The sequence below is a fragment of the Urocitellus parryii genome, chromosome 6 (genome assembly GCF_045843805.1).
Source record: "Urocitellus parryii isolate mUroPar1 chromosome 6, mUroPar1.hap1, whole genome shotgun sequence".
Classification (NCBI taxonomy): Eukaryota; Metazoa; Chordata; class Mammalia; order Rodentia; family Sciuridae; genus Urocitellus; species Urocitellus parryii.
This window is the reverse complement of record NC_135536.1, coordinates 88,508,246-88,528,224: the sequence shown is the minus strand read 5'-3', so window position 1 is coordinate 88,528,224 and position 19,979 is coordinate 88,508,246. Positions and strand designations below refer to the sequence as shown.

Here is a 19,979-nt window from a genome sequence, read left to right as displayed (position 1 = left end):
TGAAAACCATGATTTGCTATCTCCGTGAGCAGCTTCATTTTTATATAACATGAAGGAGTGCATATGGAACTTCTTTCCACTTACCTTCTCTCTTACAAAATAAATTTATATTGTCAGATGATATGATAACTTAAGGACCTGTTCATGGACCATTTCCTCCACATCTAAAGCCCATTAAAACCAAGCAACAAAAAGAGATCATTTTCTTCCTTTTCAAAGGCTCATAATTGAAAGTAGTTGAACTCAAAAAGATACATCCTAATAGGCTACAATCTAAAACCAGATTTGAGTTGCCCACGACATCGGGGCAGACAAAAAACACAGTAAACAAAACAACTCCTGCAGGAAGATCTAACGACTGAAGTCCAACAATTCCTTACACTTATCCAAAGCGATGATCCATTTATCAAACTGTCCTAGGCAGTCGATCCTTTTACATGGAACCTAAGAAAACAACAAGGGAAAAAAGAATTCGGTGGTCGCACGTGCCGAGGCGACTCATCCGACTGCTTTTAATGGAATGTGCACCAAAGCTTACACGTTTCTCTGTTCCAAGAAGTTTTAAGCCTGGGTGGGTGACACCGTCTGAAGACGATTTGGAGAAGTCCCCAGGCGAATGGTGCCCAGGCATGTGCAGGCACCCTCAAGCGCCTATATCGTATCTGCATGCACCCACCAAAGGCATAAAACTTACCGCTAGTTAGTCTGCCAATATTATCAGTGTTCGGTAGCCCCTCCCACCTCCTACCTCTGAGAACAAATATTCCCAGGATCCGGGGCGGTTCCCATTGACGTTATTTCCGGGAAAAGTAACCTTTCTTTGGCGGTTGCGGATCTGAGAGCTCTCGCGAGATTTGCTCCCGCGAGATCTGCTTGCTCACTCTAGCGAAGACATCCTCCTCCTCCTCCCCGCCGCCTTTCGGCAATCTTCGCCAGTCCCAGCCCCGACCAATCTGCACGCAGATGGCATGGATGAGGGTCTCCCCCCGAACCCCGGTCCACGCGGGGCGTCAGGCGGCAGCCGCGGGGTACGAACTGCACGAGACCGACGACAGCGGCACTGCGAGCGGCCACGGGCTGGCGAGTAGCAGTGAGCGTGGGTGGGGCGGGGGTAAGCCAGCCGAGTAACGGCTCGATTGTTCTGGCCTGGCTATGGCGCCTCTCCTCCCCCCCGCCATGGCTCCCCGTGTCCCTGCTCCGCTCCTCTCAGTGAGTGAAAGTGGCCGCCGCCGCCGCCGGCCCAGCGCCCGCAGCCGCCTCAGCGCCGCCGCCATCTTGGGGTCCCAGGAGCCGCCGAGGGAGCGAGCTAGGAGCGTTCACGTCCACCGCAGTCACCGTCCCACGGCCTCAGAGAGCGAACCGCGGCTCCACCGTCGGCGGGGCGACCCCCCCCTCCAGACCCCGCCCGTACCCCGCCCCCCCTCCGCCGCCGTCGCGGCGGCGGGGCCCCGCGGCCCGAGGTGAGGTGATTAGATGTGGGCGGGCGAACGGAGGGGGGGTTGTGTAGGCCCCGTTGCGCCCCTCTCTGCGGGCGACGACTGGGCCGCGTCTTAAAGGGGCCGTCGCCCCCGGCCCCTGGATTTGTTGGGGATAGTAGGATGGGTGTGGACACTCCCCGCAGGATTGGGACCTTTGGGACCTGGGCCTGGTCCTTCCCCCTCATACCTCTGGAGACCCAGGGTCACGCGATGACCTCAGATACCCGAGGAAGCCCGTGGGGCACCCACATGTGGGGAGTGTGTTAGACCAGGTGCACGTGGGACCCGGTGGGGCGGTGTCGGGCTAACACGTGTGTGGGTTTGGGCTTGGGTAGGGGCAGGGCGGAGGCTGCTCTTGCTGGAGTGGGAATCAGTGAGAGTTATGCCTGTCAATTTAAACAAATGAGATCTAAGAGCTTGAGTATTCAGTGTCAATTTATGGGGAGCAAGTTGGTATGTGGATGAATCGTGCACGTTGCTGGTTGTTTTTGGGTGGGGGCAGACTAACACGTGCACAGACTTAGGAGTGTGTAGGTGACATCCTTTCTTTTTTTTTAGACTTTTGTAGTGCGTCTAAGCAAGTGTCATCTTATTTTGACGTTTCTTCTTGAGCTTGCTGATGAAAAGTACTACTTCCGTAATCTCTGAGGATGGAAGCCCCCTACAGTTTAGGAGTGATAGAGCCTAAGAAGGGACTTAACTATTTTAGTTAGTAACCAACTGTGCTCAAAATTTTTTGATTCTCACTGTCCCCGTTTTCCTGTTCTTGTACTTGTTTGGAATGGGGGAGAGAATTTGGAGGATGACCTCTCTTAACATAACAGATAATCAGCTTAGATTTCCAGTCAGTGACTTCCATGATTTCCTTGTGGCTTACCAGTGGGAACATTTTTTTTTTTTTTTTTTAAAGAATCGGGGAGAGCTGGGGTTGTGGCTCAGTGGTAGAGCGCTGGCCTATCGTGTGAGGCGCTGGGTTTGATTCTCAGCACCACATAAAAATAAATAAAGTCATTGTGGCCATCTATAACTAAAGAAAAAAAAAAACCAATCAGGGGTGCTTAACCACTGATCCACCTTCCCAGCCCTTTTTAGTTTTTATTTTGGAACAGGGTCTCTCTCAGTTGCTTAGGCCTTTGCTTAGTTGCTGATGTGGCTCTGAATTTGTGTTCCTCCAGCCTCAGCTGCCTGTTTCTCTCGGATTACAACTGTGCACCACTGTGCCCAGAAACATATATTTTTTAAGAGCTTTATTGAGATATGATTCACACATGCGCGCGCACACACACACGCACACGAAAAAGCTGAATTAGGTACAATAAAGTGATTTTTAGTGTATACATAGAATTGTATAGTTATTACCACTATTTGTCACCCCCCCAAAGAAGCTCCTATGCAGTCACTCCCCATTTCCTCTCTTCCAGCTGCTTCCTTCCTTCCAGTTCCAGTAATACATAATATACTTTTCTTTCTCTTATTTTTGTCTATTTTGGACACTGCCATTTCATATAAAGGAAAATTTTACAATTGGTGTTCTTTTGTGACTGGCTTCTTTCATGATATTTTCAAGGTTCATACCTGTTTTAGCATGTGGACTTTGTTCTTTTTTATTGCCGAATAATATTCCTTTTTGTTTATGTTTTGTTTGTTTTTTGTGGTGCTGAGATTGAACCCAGGGCCTTGTGCATGCAAGGCAAGCACTCTACCAACTGAGCTGTATATCCCCCAGCCCTTGGTTATGTTTTATAGTTGAAATTCTCAAGCCCTTCCTATAAGACAATTTTGAGATTATTATGAGTCATTATATTCATGGGTTCAGCATTCTTGGATATATCCAATTTTGGGTTGAAAATATTTTTCAAAATTCCAGAAAATTCCAAGAAACAAAACTTGAATTTGCTATGGGTCAAGCACTATGAAAATCCACAAGAATGAATTGATAAATAGACACTCTGTTGTCGCTCCTCCCATTTCACAGATCCTTAGTCTCTCTTCAGCACTTGTTTGAGCATTGTTAACTTTGCATGTCTGTCTTTTTTTTTTTTTTTTAGTTGTTGGACCATTATTTTACTTATTTATATATGGTGCTTAGAATTGAACCCAGTGCTTCACACATGCTAGGCAGGGGCTTTACCACTGAGCTAAAACCCCAGCCCACTTTGCATGTTTTTCTGTACTGTGTAGCTCCATCTGTGTGATTGTGTCTGGACTGTACACATAGACTTTTTTCCTTGTTCCCTGAACAATGTAGTATAATAATTTACATAGCATTTACATTGTGTTAGGTATTAAAAGTAACCTAGTGATGGTTTAAAGTATATGGAAAGATGTGTGTAGGCTACATGTGAATACTGTGTCATTTTATATAAGGGACTTGAACATTCTGGGATTTTGGTATGGGGGAGGCCTGGAACCAATCTTCAGGATATTGAAAAATGACTGTGTAGTTAAGTGTCACAATGATATTTTGGTAAAAAATTGAACTACATACATAGTGATGGCTGTATGTGTAGCTGAGGTGTATAGTAGGTTATACTATCAAAGTTTGCATAAGCACACACTGCAATGTTCACAGGTCAGAAATAGCATATTACTTTCTCAGAATGTATCCCTTTTGTTAAGTGAAGCATGACTGCATATGTAAATGTTGCATGCCTTTTAGATTCTAAAGTGAATTTTGTTTTTAAGGGATTGAATTCCATTATGTTAGTTTATTAGGTTCTTTTCCTTTACATTTTGTTTTAGAAGAATTCAAGCCTACTTTTGGTGCTCTGCATCTTTTGATAATAAATAGCTATAGAGAATACAAATGTGATTAGAAAAGTTTTTAGCTAATAAAAACATTTTGAATGTGTCAAAGTGGAAAATGGGTTAAGTCAAGGCAACTGATCATAAACTGGTATTATAATTTTACTTAATCAAAGTTTGTCATGGTAATACTGAAGGAAGGTATGTTGGCTTTGACGGATGGTTCTTCCATCAACATGGGTAGGTAAGAAATAGACACCTTTTCTGCTCATGAGAAGATAAAATTTGGCTTAGGAATTTAATGTCAGCAAAGAAGTACACAAAAAAACATAAATGTCAAAATACTGTGATTTTTAGAGTAGTCACAATTGGATAGGATCAATGGGAAACTGCATTTGTGTAGGAAAGTAAGTGAAGTTAAAGACAAGTTTAAGGGCTGGGATTGTGGCTCAGCAGTAGAGTGCTTGCCTGGCACATGGGAGGCCCTGGGTTCGATCCTCAGCACCACATAAAAAATAAATCAATAAAGATATTGTGTCCAACTTTTTGTTTTTTTGGTACCAGGGATTAAACCAGGTCACATAGCCCCTGAGTCACATTCTCAGCACTTTTTTGTATTTGATTTAGAGACCGGGTCACTCTTAGTTGCTTAGGGTCTCTCTTAGTTGCTTAGGGCTTCGGTAATTTTTGCTGAGGCTGGCTTTGAACTTGTGATCCTCCTGCCTCAGCCTCCAGAGCCGCTGGGATTACAGTGGTGTGTGACTCTGCCCACCTAGAAGTTGGATCTTTTTTGTTTTTTTAAAATATTTATTTTTTAGTTATAGGTAGACACAGTATCTTTATTTTATTTTTACGTGGTGCTGAGGATTGAATTCAGTGCTTCACGCATGGTTGGAGTCCTCTACCTCTGAGCCACAACCCCAGCCTAGAAGTCAGATCTTAAGTATCAGAATTATAATATGGTAGGCTGTAGCATGTAGAGAATGTAAAGAACTTATCACTGATACCAGGTAAAAACTTGTTAAGAGCCATATTATGGTTGGACATGTTGGCATATGACTGTATTCCCAGTTACTCTGGCAGGAGAATTGCAAGTTAGAGGCCAATCTCAGCAATTTAGTGAGGCTCTAAACAACTTTGTGAGATCCCCTGTCTCAAAATAAAAAAATAAAAAGGGCTGAGGTTGTGGCTCAGTGGTAAAGCAACTCTGGGTTTAATCTGCAGTACCCACTTCCAAAAACAAAAAATGGCCATAGTATGTATCTTATGATCATTTAATACTCAAAAAACCCTCTCTATATATCCCATTTCACAGAAAACATGTTCATAGATAATAATCTGTGAAATCAGCCAGTAAATGACAAAGTCAGTGTTCTCTTCTTTTTTAAAGCTCTTTGCCCTCCCACAAATGTTCTGGAGAGTATTTCGTATAGAAATATAAAGGTAGCAATAAGATTTTTCATGTAATTCATATAAAGTTGTAGGAATAATGGATTTGGTTTCTGATCCTGAGAGAGTGAATTTACTTGGGGTGGAAAGTTGATCACAGAGAATCTTAATGCTTGTGTCTTCAATAACTATATAAGGGAGATTTCCTATGTGTTAGGTCAGAGATAGAAGATTAGTAATAGTAAGCGAAGTTGACAAATTAGATACAAAAATCATTGTGACTTAATGAGGTCTGTATTTTTTTTTTTTTATGGTGCTGGAGATTGAACCCAGGGCCTTGTGGAGGTCTGTATTTTTTTTAATATTTATTTTTTAGGTGTAATTGGACACAATGTCTTTATTTTATTTACTTATTTTTATGTGGTGTTGAGGATCGAACCCAGGGCCTCGCATGTGCTAGGCGAGCGTTCTACCACTGACCCCCAGCCCCAGCCCGGAGGTCTGTATTTTTAATGGACTAAAGGAAAATTAGTAAATGATGCCATGCATTTATATAAAACGTTAACTAGCAAGGATTGATAAATAGTCTATGTGATGGTCTCTAGAGCAGGGTTCTTAAATTTATTTTTTTGGGGGGTACCAAATTTCTTTATTTGAAGGAATGGTACAAATTAAAGAACATAAGTGGATGTTTTGGTACAACTTATAGAAAAGGTAAAGGTAACCCCAATATGCATGCACTGCCTTGGTGACCAGGGAAGTCACTTGCACAGCTATGGGAAAGTCAGGCTGAGCAGGGTTCTTAAATTTATATAGAGTGTCTTTGATTCCTTGGCAGTCTGAAGCCTTTGAGCCCCTTCTCAGAACATGCTTTCTTTTGGTGGTGCTGCAGATTGAATCCAGGGCATTGCACATGCTAGGCAAATACTGGGCTATGTTCCTGTCTCAGAATATGACTTTTAAATGCAAAATACAGTTCATATATTTAAAAAACAATTTTTAATATGAGAAATTTTCTTATTATTATAAAGTAATAATTAGAAGTAGCCCTGCTAGGGACTGGGGATGTGGCTCAAGCAGTAGCGCGCTCGCCTGGCATGCGTGCGGCCCGGGTTCGATCCTCAGCACCACATACCAACAAAGATGTTGTGTCCGCCGAGAACTAAAAAATAAATATTAAAAATTCTCTCTCTCTCTCTCCTCTCTCACTCTCTCTTTAAAAAAAAAAAAAAAAAAAAAGAAGAAGTAGCCCTGCTAATACTGCTATGGTGTGCTGCCTATATTCCCAATAGTAGGAAATGCTAATTTCAATTATAGGTTAGCAAAAATAAAAATGTAAATAATAATTGTTAGTGTTATTACTGTAGTAGGGATTGAACCAGAGCCTCTGCACATGTAAGCAGGTGTTCTACCATTAAGCCACACCCTGAGCCCCTTTATTTTGAGACAGGGTCTTGCTCATTTATTTGCCCAGGCTGGTCTCAAACTTGCAATCTTCTTGCCTCTGCTTCGTGAGTAACTGGAACACCGTGCCTGGCAAAGATGTGAATCTTTTCCATCTGAGTTCATGGACCCCAGTTTAAGAACCCCTACCTTACAGAGTCCTGGGCATATAACTAAGTTATTTCATATTGGGCACAATGGTGATTTTGGTAACGAGAAGTAGGAATTTTTTTTTTTGTATCAGGGATTGAACGCAGGGGACACTCAACTACTGAGCCACATCCCTAGCCCTATTTTGTATTTTTAGAGATAGGGTCTCACTGAGTTGCTTAGGGCCTTGATTTGGCTGAGATTGGCTTTGAACTCAAGATCCTCCTGCCTTAGCCTCCTGAGTCATTGGGATTATAGGCATGTGCTACCATGCCTGGCAGGATTGACTTTCGAGTCATGTTCACAAGAACATGAACATGACTTCTTATAGGAAAAGAGCTGTTCATAGTTTCCTTAAGGAGAAATCAGTTAGTATTGTGGGAAGATACTCACTGGTTTTGGACTTAAAAAGACTTTAGTTCTAGTTTCAGTTCTTAATTGTAAAATGGAGGTCATAATAATTTCTCCCATCTGAAAGTTAATGATGTATTAATTTAAACAAAGCATATCAATAATGCTAATGGTTTTTCTTCTTTGAAGATATAAACATACTAAAAGCTGTGACATACATTTAGTTTTGATTTAGAGGAGGGGAAATTATTATAATGTAGGGTAGGAACAACATGTATGGACATGAGGTTTTTCTCAGGGTATTCAAGTATATAGTATACCTTTTAGGAATGTCATGAAGAATATTTTAATTTCTTTTTTTTTTTTTAAAGAGAGAGTGAGAGAGAGAGAGAGAGAGAGAGAGAGAGAGAGAGAACTTTTAATATTTATTTATTTTTTTAGTTCTCGGCGGACACAACATCTTTGTTGGTATGTGGTGCTGAGGATCGAACCCGGGTCGCACGCATGCCAGGTGAGCGCGCTACTGCATGAGCCACATCCCCAGCCCTATTTTTATTTCTTATAAAAGAAAAATAAGGTGCCTCCAGTTTGGTATGTTATAGTTAGGTTTTCTAGTAAAAAATTAGTAACTAAGCAGAATAAAGTGTGGATAAGTCTGTCATATTTGTATAAATGAATAGAAAAAATGGCTAGTAACAGTGTATCAAAAAGGATACTAGGCCAAATGGTCAGTTTATCCCTGAGAATTTTGCCTGAATATATTGCCAGAGAGCCAAATAAAATGTTAGACATGGACTGAGGTTGTGGTTCAGTGGTAGAGCGCTTGCCTATCATGTGTGAGGCACTAGGTTTGATCCTCTGCACCTCATAAAAATAAATAAATAAATAAAATAAAGGCATTGTGTCCATCTACAACTAAAAAACAATTTTTTTAAAAAATGTTAAAGTCATTTCCAAGAAGAGAATGAAAAATAAAATTTGAAAATGTACTGTTGATAGCTCAGTAGTATACTACATGTGCTTAGCATGTGCAAAGGCCCTGGGTTCAATCCTAAGTACACACCAAAAAAGAACTGCATCATCTTGTAAGAAACCACATGTATTCACTCTTATACTTTTGAATGGTTTCCACTAATTTTAACTAAAGAGAGAACAAATTGAGCAGAAGAGAAATTTCCAGAAAGTGGCAGTAAAAGTGAAGGTAATGGTCAGGCTTGGTCTCCAGGGCTTGGGTATGGCTCAGTGGTAGAGCACTGGCCTAGGTTGCTTGAGGCCCGGAGTTTAATCGACAAACTGAAGTAGATTATGAATATTTTTTTTAACATTTCTATCTATCTATTTTTATGTGGTACTGGGAATTGAACCCAGTCCCTCACACATGCTAGGCAAGCGCTCTACCACTGAGACACAACCCACTATGAATTGTTTTGAGTTAAGAAAAACATGAGGGTTTGGGTATGTATCTCTGGTAGAGGAACACTTGCTTGGCATGTGCAAGGCCCTAGGTTCAATCTCTAGCACCACAAAAAAAAATTACAATGAGAAAAAAAGAAAAGAAAAACATGAATAATACTGGAAAATTAGAACTAGTTTGAAAGATGAATATTGCTTGACTGAGCTTTAATAGCGAGTAGTTTGTTTTTGAAACTTACTAGAGCAGAAAGTAGTTAAAAACAGACCAGATATAATTTAAGGATTATAAAGCCAAAGACTTTTGCGATCCAGCCCTAGTTCAGTTCTGGTTGATAAAACACTTATTGATATTTGTACCTAAGGGTTTATGAAACTCCTGTTTTGCAATATATTGAATTTTTTAGGTCAGGCTCTAAAATATTTTTGTCTAGGATGTCATTCTAATGTTAGTAATTATTTGCTGTTTTAGAATCAGTACACAATATGTAATATTATAATAGATTAGGCCCCAGAACAGGTCTTGGACAGATTTTTCTATAAAGGGTCAGATAGTAAATGTCTTAGACCTTACAGCAACTCCTGCTATTGAAGTATAAGAGAAGCCACAGTTGATGTGTAAGTGAAGGAGTGTTTTCTGATGAAACTTTATTTATTGGTACTGAAAATTTAAATTTATATAATTTTTAGGTGTTACAAAATGCTGTTTTTTGTTTTTCCACCATTTAAAAATGTAAAATCCATGTTTAGCTTTTATAAAAACTTTATCAAACTGGGTAGCAGGCTGGATTTAGCTTATAGGCCATTTCTGTTCCAACCCCTGTTCTAGAGTCTTGATTCTACCACTCTCTGCCTATGGTTACTTAACCTTTGAACCATAATTCTGTCTTTGAAATGGGAATAAGAACAGACTCTACTTTATAGAGTTATTAGATATAAACAAGATAACCCATGTAAAGTGCTTAGAAAGTACCTGACACATAATAAATGGAATATATTATTATCATATTTAACACCTTTATTTTACAGTGAGGTTGTTGGGACCCAAAAGGTGAGCTGATCGTGGTCTATGGCTTATAAATACATTTCAAGCTACAGCTCTTCAGCTACTCTTTCTACCCTATTGTGCTGCTTCCATCGTCACAGGAGGGTGGTACCATTTAATTCTATTAACATTACTGCTTGAGCCAGGTCTGGTGGTGTATACCTATAATTGTAACTACTTGAGAAACTGAGGCAGGAAGGTTGCAAGTTTAAGTCTAGCCTCAGTAACTTGGTGAGACCCTCAGCAGCTTAGGTCTAAGTTGCCTCAAAAGAAAAAATACAAAGGACTGGTGATGTAGCTCAGTGTTAAAGTGCCCTTGGGTTCAATTCCTAATAACTTAAAAAGAAAATTACTGCTTGATAAAATTGTTCTACTTGATAATGTCATGGATAAACTAAAATTTACACATTTGTCAAAAATCATAGAACTTTACAGCACAAAGAATAAACATTTAATTTTAAAAATTCTTTTTGTTTAGGGGCTGGGGATGTGGCTCAAGCGGTAGCGCGCTCGCCTGGCATGCGTGCGACCCGGGTTCGATCCTCAGCACCACATACCAACAAAGATGTTGTGTCCGCCAAGAACTAAAAAATAAATATTAAAAATTCTCTCTCTCTCTCTCTCTCTCTCCTCTCTCACTCTGTCTTAAAAAAATAAAATTCTTTTTGTTTATACATGACAGAGTGCATTTAAAAAATATTTTGTTTTAGTTGTAGTTGGACATAATACCTTTCTTTTATTTTTATGTGGTGCTAAGGATTGAACCCAATGCCTTGCATGTGCTAGGCGAGCGGTCTACTGCTAAGCTACAACCCCAGCCCCCAGTAGAGTGTATTTTTTTTAATGAAGTTTTTATTTCAAATATTTATTTTTTAGTTTTAGGTGGAGATAATATCTTTATTTTTATGTGGTGCTGAGACTCTAACCCAGTGCCTCATGCATGCTAGGCGAACGCGCTACCACTTGAGCCACATCCCCAGCCCTAGTAGAGTGTATTTTGACATGATTTTTACAGATTCATGGAGTATAACTTATTCAGTTAGGATCCCACTCTTACATGATGTGGAATTTCACTGGTGGTGACTAATAAACTTTATGCAAATTAAAAAAATCATTTAGGAGGTCAAGAGATTCCAGGAAGGAATTCAGACTGTGATAATAGAGTCTAATTATATTCCTGATGAGTGAAGCAATCTTAACTAAAAAGACAAAGGAGCAAGGTACTTACTTCACCAAACTTGGATATTAGTAAAATCTGTAAGACCAGTAACTGAATGTAAAAACACTGTATTCTAATTGATAAAGTTACATCTCCAGGGGTGCAAGGTAATTGAACAGTTAAGTAAATGGATGATGAGAGATTGTCTTACTGCTGAAGTGAGAATTTACAGATAAGCAGAGGAGACTAGAATGATGTGTGGGTTAATGGATTAGAGTTGGAAATATCAGTACAAATCAATGTTTAGTTTAATTTAGATGCTGATGATTACATATAGAAATATTGCTATGTGTGCATATGTGGGTTAATATATGTACGTATATTTCCATGCTCTGTTAGCTGACACAGTTATAAGAAATGACACCCAGGAATACACCTAGTGCCTGGACCTTGGTTTTTAATATATTCTTCATTAAAAGGAACTAGGGCTCCTTGTAGAAATACCTGATTCTAGGATTGGTGCAGGAAATATTTATAAGATGAACCTTGAGCATCTGGTGGGCCAGAAAGGAAGGAAGGCTTTAGAAACAGCAGCAGGTGAGCCTGGGGCTGTAGCTCAGTGGTAGAGTGCCAGCCTTGCAGGTGTGAGACACTGGGTTCAGTCCTCAGCACCCCATAAAAATAAATAAATAAAAAGATTAAAAAAAAAAAAAAAACAGCAGGAACCCCATGGGATATGTCAAAGGAGCACCAGAAAAGATTGAAAAGAGCTCCCAATAGCCAATGCTGGCAAAAACTATTGGATTATAACTCATAGAATAAAATAAATATCTGAATATAAATATAGTGATACAAACAATTGAATAAATTGAAATATTGCTTGAACTACTCCAATGGTGTGGTTCATGTTTAGGAGCCTGTTTGCGGCACTTTAGCCTACACACATACACACACTCACACACTCTCTTGTCTGTCCTTCTATTCATCCATCCCTCCAGTCCATTCTGGGGATCTAAACCAGGGGTGATCTGTCTGTCTTCCTAGGACTGGGAATCTAACCTAGGAATGATTTACCACTGAGCAGCATTCCCAGTTCTGTTTTTATTTCTAGACAGGTTCTAAGTTGCTGAGGCTGGCCTGGAACTTAAAATCTTCCTGCCTTACTTAGCCTCCTGGGTTACTATTACTGGGATTACAGGTGTGTGCCATCCTGTACTGCTAGACAGTTTGAGTCAGACAATGGATTTTAATCCTGGCTTTGCTACTTCTGGCATTGTGACCTAGGACAAGATACATAGCCTTAGTTTCTTGTAAAATGGGATTATAATAGTATGTACCTGATACAAGGCTTGAGTTAATGCATCTATAAAATATACATAAGATGTTTTTAGCACATCAGTAAAATGTGTGTGTAGCCTCATTATTATAACAGTATCTGATAAGAAAAAAATCACAGAATTTGTACCAACCTTGGAATTCTTTGTAATGGAGGTTCCTCCTGCCCTGAGGCTTCTTGCATAGAGGAAAAAATGTCTGACATTAATTTAACAAATATTTATTAACTAGGACCTAGTTTAGTGTAAGCATATCCCCTTGCTCATATTTGTTAGACTGTATAGCAAAAAGAAGGAAAATAATTATATTTGCTGTTAATATAACCATTACAGACCTAAGTGGCATATCTAAAGATCTAAAAGCAAGACTCAATTAATGTTTGATTCAACTCTTGTTTATTTACAGAAGGTTTGTCTATAGGATGAAATGTCTGAACTTTGATTTTCGGCATTCCCTTGGGAACTAGTTCTATGCAACTTCTCTCTTGGCACTAACATCAGTTAAACAAGTCCATTCCCAAAGTAAAAAGTGACATGTAGTATAGGAAAACTAATTATAAAAGTCATTTGGAATATCAGCTGTTTCTGGATGTCTTTTACATTATATTCTCTATAATTACCTATCATTTTTGTAATAATAGATGGTTAACTACATAGAATTGGTAACTAAATTTCCCCACTCCTTTGTATGTGATTCCTATTTCTCACAAGTGACTGCTGAATAAGCTAATGCTTTATTCTCTGCTGAGTTATGAACTGGGCTCTTAAGTTTCTTTGGGCTTTGAATTCAGTTCTTTATCACTTCTGCAGGAGGTTTTTTTTTTTTTTCATCTCTGCTAATTCTGAATACGATAAATGTTTTCATGGTTCGTGGTTCTAGCTTTGGAAGTTGTTGGAAGTCACTGGTTCTTCACTGAGAAGAATTTTTGGCTCTTTTTTTTTTTTTTTTGGTTCTGAGGATTAAACCCAGGGCCTCGTGTATGCTAAGCATGTGCTTTACACTGAGCAACACTTCCATTTCAAATTCTTAATTGGATAAATTGTTTTATTTATTTATTTATTTTTGTATTAAGTTTGGGTACTTTAATGCCAGAAGAGTGTGTTTTTTTTGGAGCGGTACTGGGAATTGAACTCAGGGGCACTCAACCACTGAGCCACACACCCAGCTCATGAGTTGCTTAGTACCTCTATTTTGCTGAGGCTGGCTTTGAATCCTCCTGCCTCAACCTCTCCAGCTGCTGAGATTATAGGCGTGTGCCTGGCCCAGAAGAGTTTTGAAGTGTATCACTAACATAGCTAACTTTGTTTTTAGAATTATTATGTGAAAAATCTGTCAACTTCTTCAGGAAACATTTATCCCCTTTGAATTTCTTTTTAATTTTGGTTCTGGGGATTGAACCCAGGGGTATTTTACTATAAACCACATCCCTAGCCCTTTTTATTTTTTGTTAATTTTGAGACAAGGTCTCACTAAATTGCTTAAGACCTTGCCAAGGATGTGGGGGGAAGAAGAGAAGTTCAGTGGATTAGCCAAAGGGAAATGAAGGGAAGGGAACGGGGATGGGAATAGCAAAGACAGAAGAATGAATCACACATAACTTTTTCTGTGTTCATTTATTAATACACCAAGGAATCATGTATAGCTATAAGAATGGGATCCTTATTAGAATAATTTATACTATATCTATGTATAACATGTCAAAATACACTCTACTATCATATCTAAAAAGAAAAAAAGAATTTTAAAAACCGCCATGTGGTTAAAAATAAAAAAAGACCTTGTCAAATTGCTGAGGCTGACTTTGGGATCCTCCTGCCTCAGCCTCCCAAGCTACTGGGATTACAGGTGTAGTGCCTGGATCCCCTTTAAAATTTCTCCATATAGTAATACTTAGACCCTAAAATACTTTATAAAGAGGAATTAAACTTGTTTGGTCAATGTACAAGATAAAACTCCCCTGAGGCATTTGTGCTAATAAAGGCTATTTCTTTTATTGTCCCGGATGTTTTTGTTCCTTGCCTTCTTGAACATTATCTTCTAGGAAGTTGAAATGATTCTTTCCCAGAAGAAATCAAATGCATCATTATGGATTTTTTTGTTTGATTATATGGTCTCCGCTCCATATCTGTGGTGTTCTGCAATTGAGGATTCAACTAGATGCAGATTGAAAATACTTAGAAAAGTTTGAACATGTACAGACTTTTTTCTTACTATTCTTTGAAGAATATAGTATAACAAGTATTTACATTGCTTTTACAGTATACTATAAGTAACTTAGAAATGTGTAGTGAAGTAATCTAGAAATGATCTAGTGAATAGGAGAATATACTTATAGTATATGCAGATTCTATGCTATTTAATATGAGAACTTGAACATCCATTAATTTGGGTCCAAGAACCACCTGTGGATACTGAGGATGACATATATTTAATTTGGGAAATAGTATTAAGAAAAAAGGAAGGGAAAAATATGGGCATTTAAAGATTTTTTTCACTTTTAAAATACAAATACTATTTTTATCTTTGGAACTCTCTGCTTTGAGTAAACTCTAGGCTTGTGAAATTTCATGCTTGTATAGTGATCCCTTCATTTAAGCAAGTTGTTTCTGGCCTCCATAAGAAGGCTCTGCCTGCCTCTTGTTGAGGGTAAGATCTTTTTCTTTGTTCCGTTTTTAGTTATAGATAGACACAATACCGTTATTTATTTATTTTTATGTGGTGCTGATTATTGAACCCAGTGTCTCACACATGCTCTGCAAATGCTCTACCACTAAGCCACAACCTCAACCTTGAAGCTTTTTTAATCATTTTAATTTTTACTAATTTGTGGTGATGGGGATTGAATCCAGGGCCTCTCAGATGTGGTAGGCAAGCACTGTACTGCTGAGCTACCCCCAGGTGCTTCTTTAAGTTTTCTTATGCTACAGCAGAGGCTGGTTGTGAAAAATTGGGCTTTGGAGTCAATGACAATAGATTGAGTTTTAACTTAGTCAAGTCATTGAAATTAACCAAAACTAGACTAAAAGTTTATGACAATGAAGGCTCTCATACTGGTGGGCTCTTATTCTGTGTTATAGGCCATCAGGCCATAAGTAGGCTAGTTTTGAATAGCTCTTTTTCTGGTGAATGGATTTGAGATTAAATGAAACATTTCATAGAAATCAGAAAGGTTTTTCATATGAGCCATTGAGTTTTTGTTGTGAGATCATAGTATATTTATTGTGGACAGGAAACATTCTATCAAGTCTAATTATTCTTTAAATATTCATGAAAAACTTTCCCCTCAATATTTTTTTGTAAAATTGCTTAAAAATACTTTAATAATTTAGATCTACCAAAATAAAGATGTCATTTTGTGTCAACTAAATGGGTAATATAGGGCTGGGTTGTGTGTGGCTCAGTGGTAGAGTGCTTGTCTAGCATGCATGAGGCACTGGGTTCAATCCCCAGCACCACATAAAAATAAATAAATAAAGATATTGTGTCCATTTACAACTAAAAAATATTTTTTAAAATGGGTAATATAAATGAATAAATGTTATTTAATAAAAAGTATAGTAATGAACATTTCATTAAATTTATCAATATTTATATTGTATAAAATTATATATATTTTTATATTGTGTTACTTTCTCCCAAATGAGGTTTTGATGTTTTACTAATTTAACCTATTTTAATTTATTTGTGGGGCTTTGTTGTGTTATGTTTTGTTGGTGCTGAGTATTGAACATATACCTGGTACATGCTAGACAAGCACGTCAAGCCACCCCACAGTCCTGTGTTCTTTATAAAAAGAAACAAAAGAAAAGCAGTTTTTTTAATATGCTTTGTGCATTAGTACAGACATCCATGCTCTGTACTGAAGAGAACCATTCTGATATTAAGAAAACTCCTTGTATTTTGTGATTCCTTACTTATTAAACAACAGATAATTAGTTCATGCAGAAAGACTTATGATAGAGAATAGTTACAATACGTATTAAGCTAAGAGAACTAAGAGAAATGGGAATAATTTAGTGTGTCCATGTAAACACTTAAGTTGTCATTTCCTTAAGAGAGTTAAGGATGGGTCTCTTGCTTATTTTATCAGAAAGAGGTGCTAGTTACGTTCAGCTTATGCTATAGTATCCTTTAGTATTTCTACCTTAAACTGATACTGGAGAAACACAGAATTTAGAGCCAAAAGGATGTAAATTGAATCCCAGTGTAAGCTGGCCAAGAGAAAGTATACCAGCATATATATACTGTATAATTCTGGGTGACCTTGGCACCCATCACACTTCTTTGAGAAGTCTGGCAAAGTTATAATATTTGTATTAGAAGGAATTCATGCATTTAATTAGTGTAGAGTTGCATAGGATGCCACTAAGATACACTATTTGCTGTGTCTTCTATAGACTGATTTAAAAAATATTTTTGCAAACTGATAGGGAGTTAAACCAGAGAGAATGGTTAATATATATATATATATTTTTTTTAATGCAGAAGTTTTCTACCCCACGATCTCAAAGATAGGCTCTTAAGTTTTCTTTTAGAAACTTTATCAATTTAACTCTACATTTATCTGTGATTCATGTGTTAACTTCATTTTTGTGTGTGGTATTCTGTAGGGATTTGAAGCTTATTGTTTTTCCCCATATAGATCTCCTTTCAGTTCAACTCCATGTGTTTGAAAATTTTTTCCTTGTTAGATTGTTTCATTGCTTTTGTTAAGTATCTGTTGACCATGTAGGTTTCTTTCTGTAATCTTTTCCATACCATTAGTCATTTTGTCTATACCAATGTAATGTTGTCATGATTATTATAAATTTAGTCAATCATGGATTTAGGTTAGGTAAACTTTAACTTTCTCCATCTTCTCAAACTTGTTTTGAGAATCCTATGTCCTTTGTATTTCCATATCAATTTCATACTCAGTTACCAGTTTCTTCTAAAATCCTCTGGATTTTGATTGGGAATGTGTTGAATTTATAGATGATTTAGGAGAGAATTGATAATATCCGTGAACACGTGTAAATAATATGTACGTACATATATAGTAAAAGAATTGTCTATACTATATAAAGGGCTTCAATAACTCAGTAATTAAAAAGAGAGCTATTTTTTAAAAGATATTAAAAAACTTACGAAAAGAAAGTTATACCTTAGGTTGAGGCTGTAGCTCAGTGGTAAAGTGCTTGCCTCCCATGTGCCTAGCACCAGAAAAAAAAAAGTGTATGGATTTGCTTTTTCTGGACATTTCATATAAATGGAATCAGAATATGTGGCATTTGGTTACTGGCTTCCTTCACTTTGCATATGATTTCAAAGTATATCCATGTTATAGCATTTCTCAGTAATTCCTTTTTATTGTTGAATGATATTCCATTGGATACATGGATCACATTTTATTTTTTTATCATCAGTCAATGGACATTGGGGGTTTTTATCACTCTTGGCTATTGTGATACTACTGTGAAGATTTATATACAAGTTTTTGTGAAAATGTTTTAATTTTTCTTGGGTATAGTGGATTTGCTAGGTCATATGGTAACTTTTTATAAATCTTCAGAGGAACTGCCAAACTTCCCAGTGCCTGCACCATTTTACATTCCCAGGGCAGTGATTTAGGGCTCCAGTTTCTTCACATCCTAGTCACCTCTTTTTATTTTCTCTCTCTCTCTCTCTCTCTCTCTCTCTCTCTCTCTCTCTCTCTCTCTCTCTTTTTTCTTCAATAGCCATCTTACTGCAAAGCAGTATGTCATTGAGCAGTAGTTTTTTGTTTTGTTTTGAGATGGAGTCTCACACATTGCCCAGGCTGGCCTCAAACCCCTGGACTCAAACGATCATCCTGTCTCAGCCTCCCAAGAGGCTGAACTACAGATAAATGGTGCTGCTTGTGATTTTGATTTGTTGTGCATTTTGCCAATAGCTACCAGTGTTAAAGCATCTTTTCATGTGCTTGCCTTTGGCATATCTTCTTTGGAGAAGTACCTATTTCAAATCTTTTTTTAATTTTTATTTTTTCAATTAATTTATTTTTGCAGTGCTAGGGATTGAACCCAATTTGCTCATTTTTGAAATAGCTTATTGCCTTTTTAAAAAAATTTTTTTTAGTTGTAGATGGACACAATGCTTTTATTTTATTTATTTATTTTTATGTGGTGCTGAGGATTGAACCCAGTTCCTCTCATGTGCTAGGCAAGTGCTCTACCACTGATTTAAAACCCCAGCCCAGCTTATTGTCTTTTTATAATTGTTTTAAGAGTTTTAAAAATATATTCTGGATACTATTCATTATTAGCTAAATGATTTGGAGATATTTTCTCATGGGTTTTATTTTCAATATCTTTATGGTATCATTTATAACACTAAATTATTATTACTTTTGCTGTTGTTCAGACTGGCCTTGAACTCATGATCTTCCTGCCTTAGTCTCCCAAGTAGCTGGGATTACAAATGTGAACTGTATTAAGCCTAATTTATCTGTTTTTATTGCTTCTGCTATTGTTTCAATGCTAAGAAACGCTTACCTCATCCACTATTGCTGTTTTCTTCCAAGAGTTTTGTAGTTTAGCTCTTAAATTTAGATCTGTGATCTTTTCTGAGTTGATTTTTGTTTGCTTTAAAAGGAAGGGTCCAGGGACTGATGTTGTGGCTCAGTGGTAGAGCGCTCACCTAGCACATGTGAGGTGCTGGGTTCGATCCTCAACACCACATAAAAATAAATAAATAAATAAAATAAAGGCATTGTGTCCAACTACAACTAAAAACAATAAAAATTAAAAAATAAGGGATCCATCTTCATTGTTAGCATGTGACTATACAGTTGTTACAGCACTATTTTTTGAAAAATTTTATTTCTTTGTTGGTTTATCTTGACATTCTTGTTGAAAATCACCTGATTATAAATGTAAAGATTTATTTCAGGGCTTTTGTTCTAGTCTATTATTGTATATATCTATCCTTTTGTAGTTTCTGCATTGCCTGAAATATTGCAGCTATTTAGTAAGCTTTGAAATTGAGAAATTCCAGCTCACACTTAAAAAAGAGTTGTCTTTAAAATCCTTTTGGTTTTCCCAAGTCCCTTGTATTTCCATAGGAATTTTAATTTAGCTTGCCTATTTAAAAAAGAAAAGAAAGCCAATTTGGATGTTGGTAGATATTATATTAAATTTATATTTATTGTCACTTTAATAATTTATTGTATCATGTGATCCATGAACATGGAATGTCTTTCCATTTATTTCTTCCTCCTCCATCTTTTCTTTCCATTTTCTTCTTCTTATTTATTTATTTTTTAATGAGACAGGTTCTTGCTATATTGCCCCTTACCTCATTTGCTCAAGTGGTCCTCCTATCTCAGCCTGCTGAGTAGCTGGGATGACAGGAGTTAGTTCTTTAATTTCTTAAAATAATGTCTTCCTGCTTTTGATATATAAGTATTGCACTTATTTGGGTAAATTTATTTGTAAGTATTTTGTCATTTTTAAGG

General features: G+C 37.6%; 1 protein-coding gene across 1 annotated transcript in view; it reads left to right on the top strand.

Moving 5' to 3' along the window:
• Positions 1–756: 756 nt before the first annotated feature.
• The window catches only part of Ino80 (INO80 complex ATPase subunit), a 136,094-nt gene continuing 116,871 nt past the window's right edge, over positions 757–19,979 (top strand). Inside the window, exon 1 of the mRNA XM_077799815.1 lies at positions 757–1,460. The gene's annotated coding sequence lies outside the window, so the exon portion shown is untranslated. The remainder of the gene's footprint in view (positions 1,461–19,979) is intronic.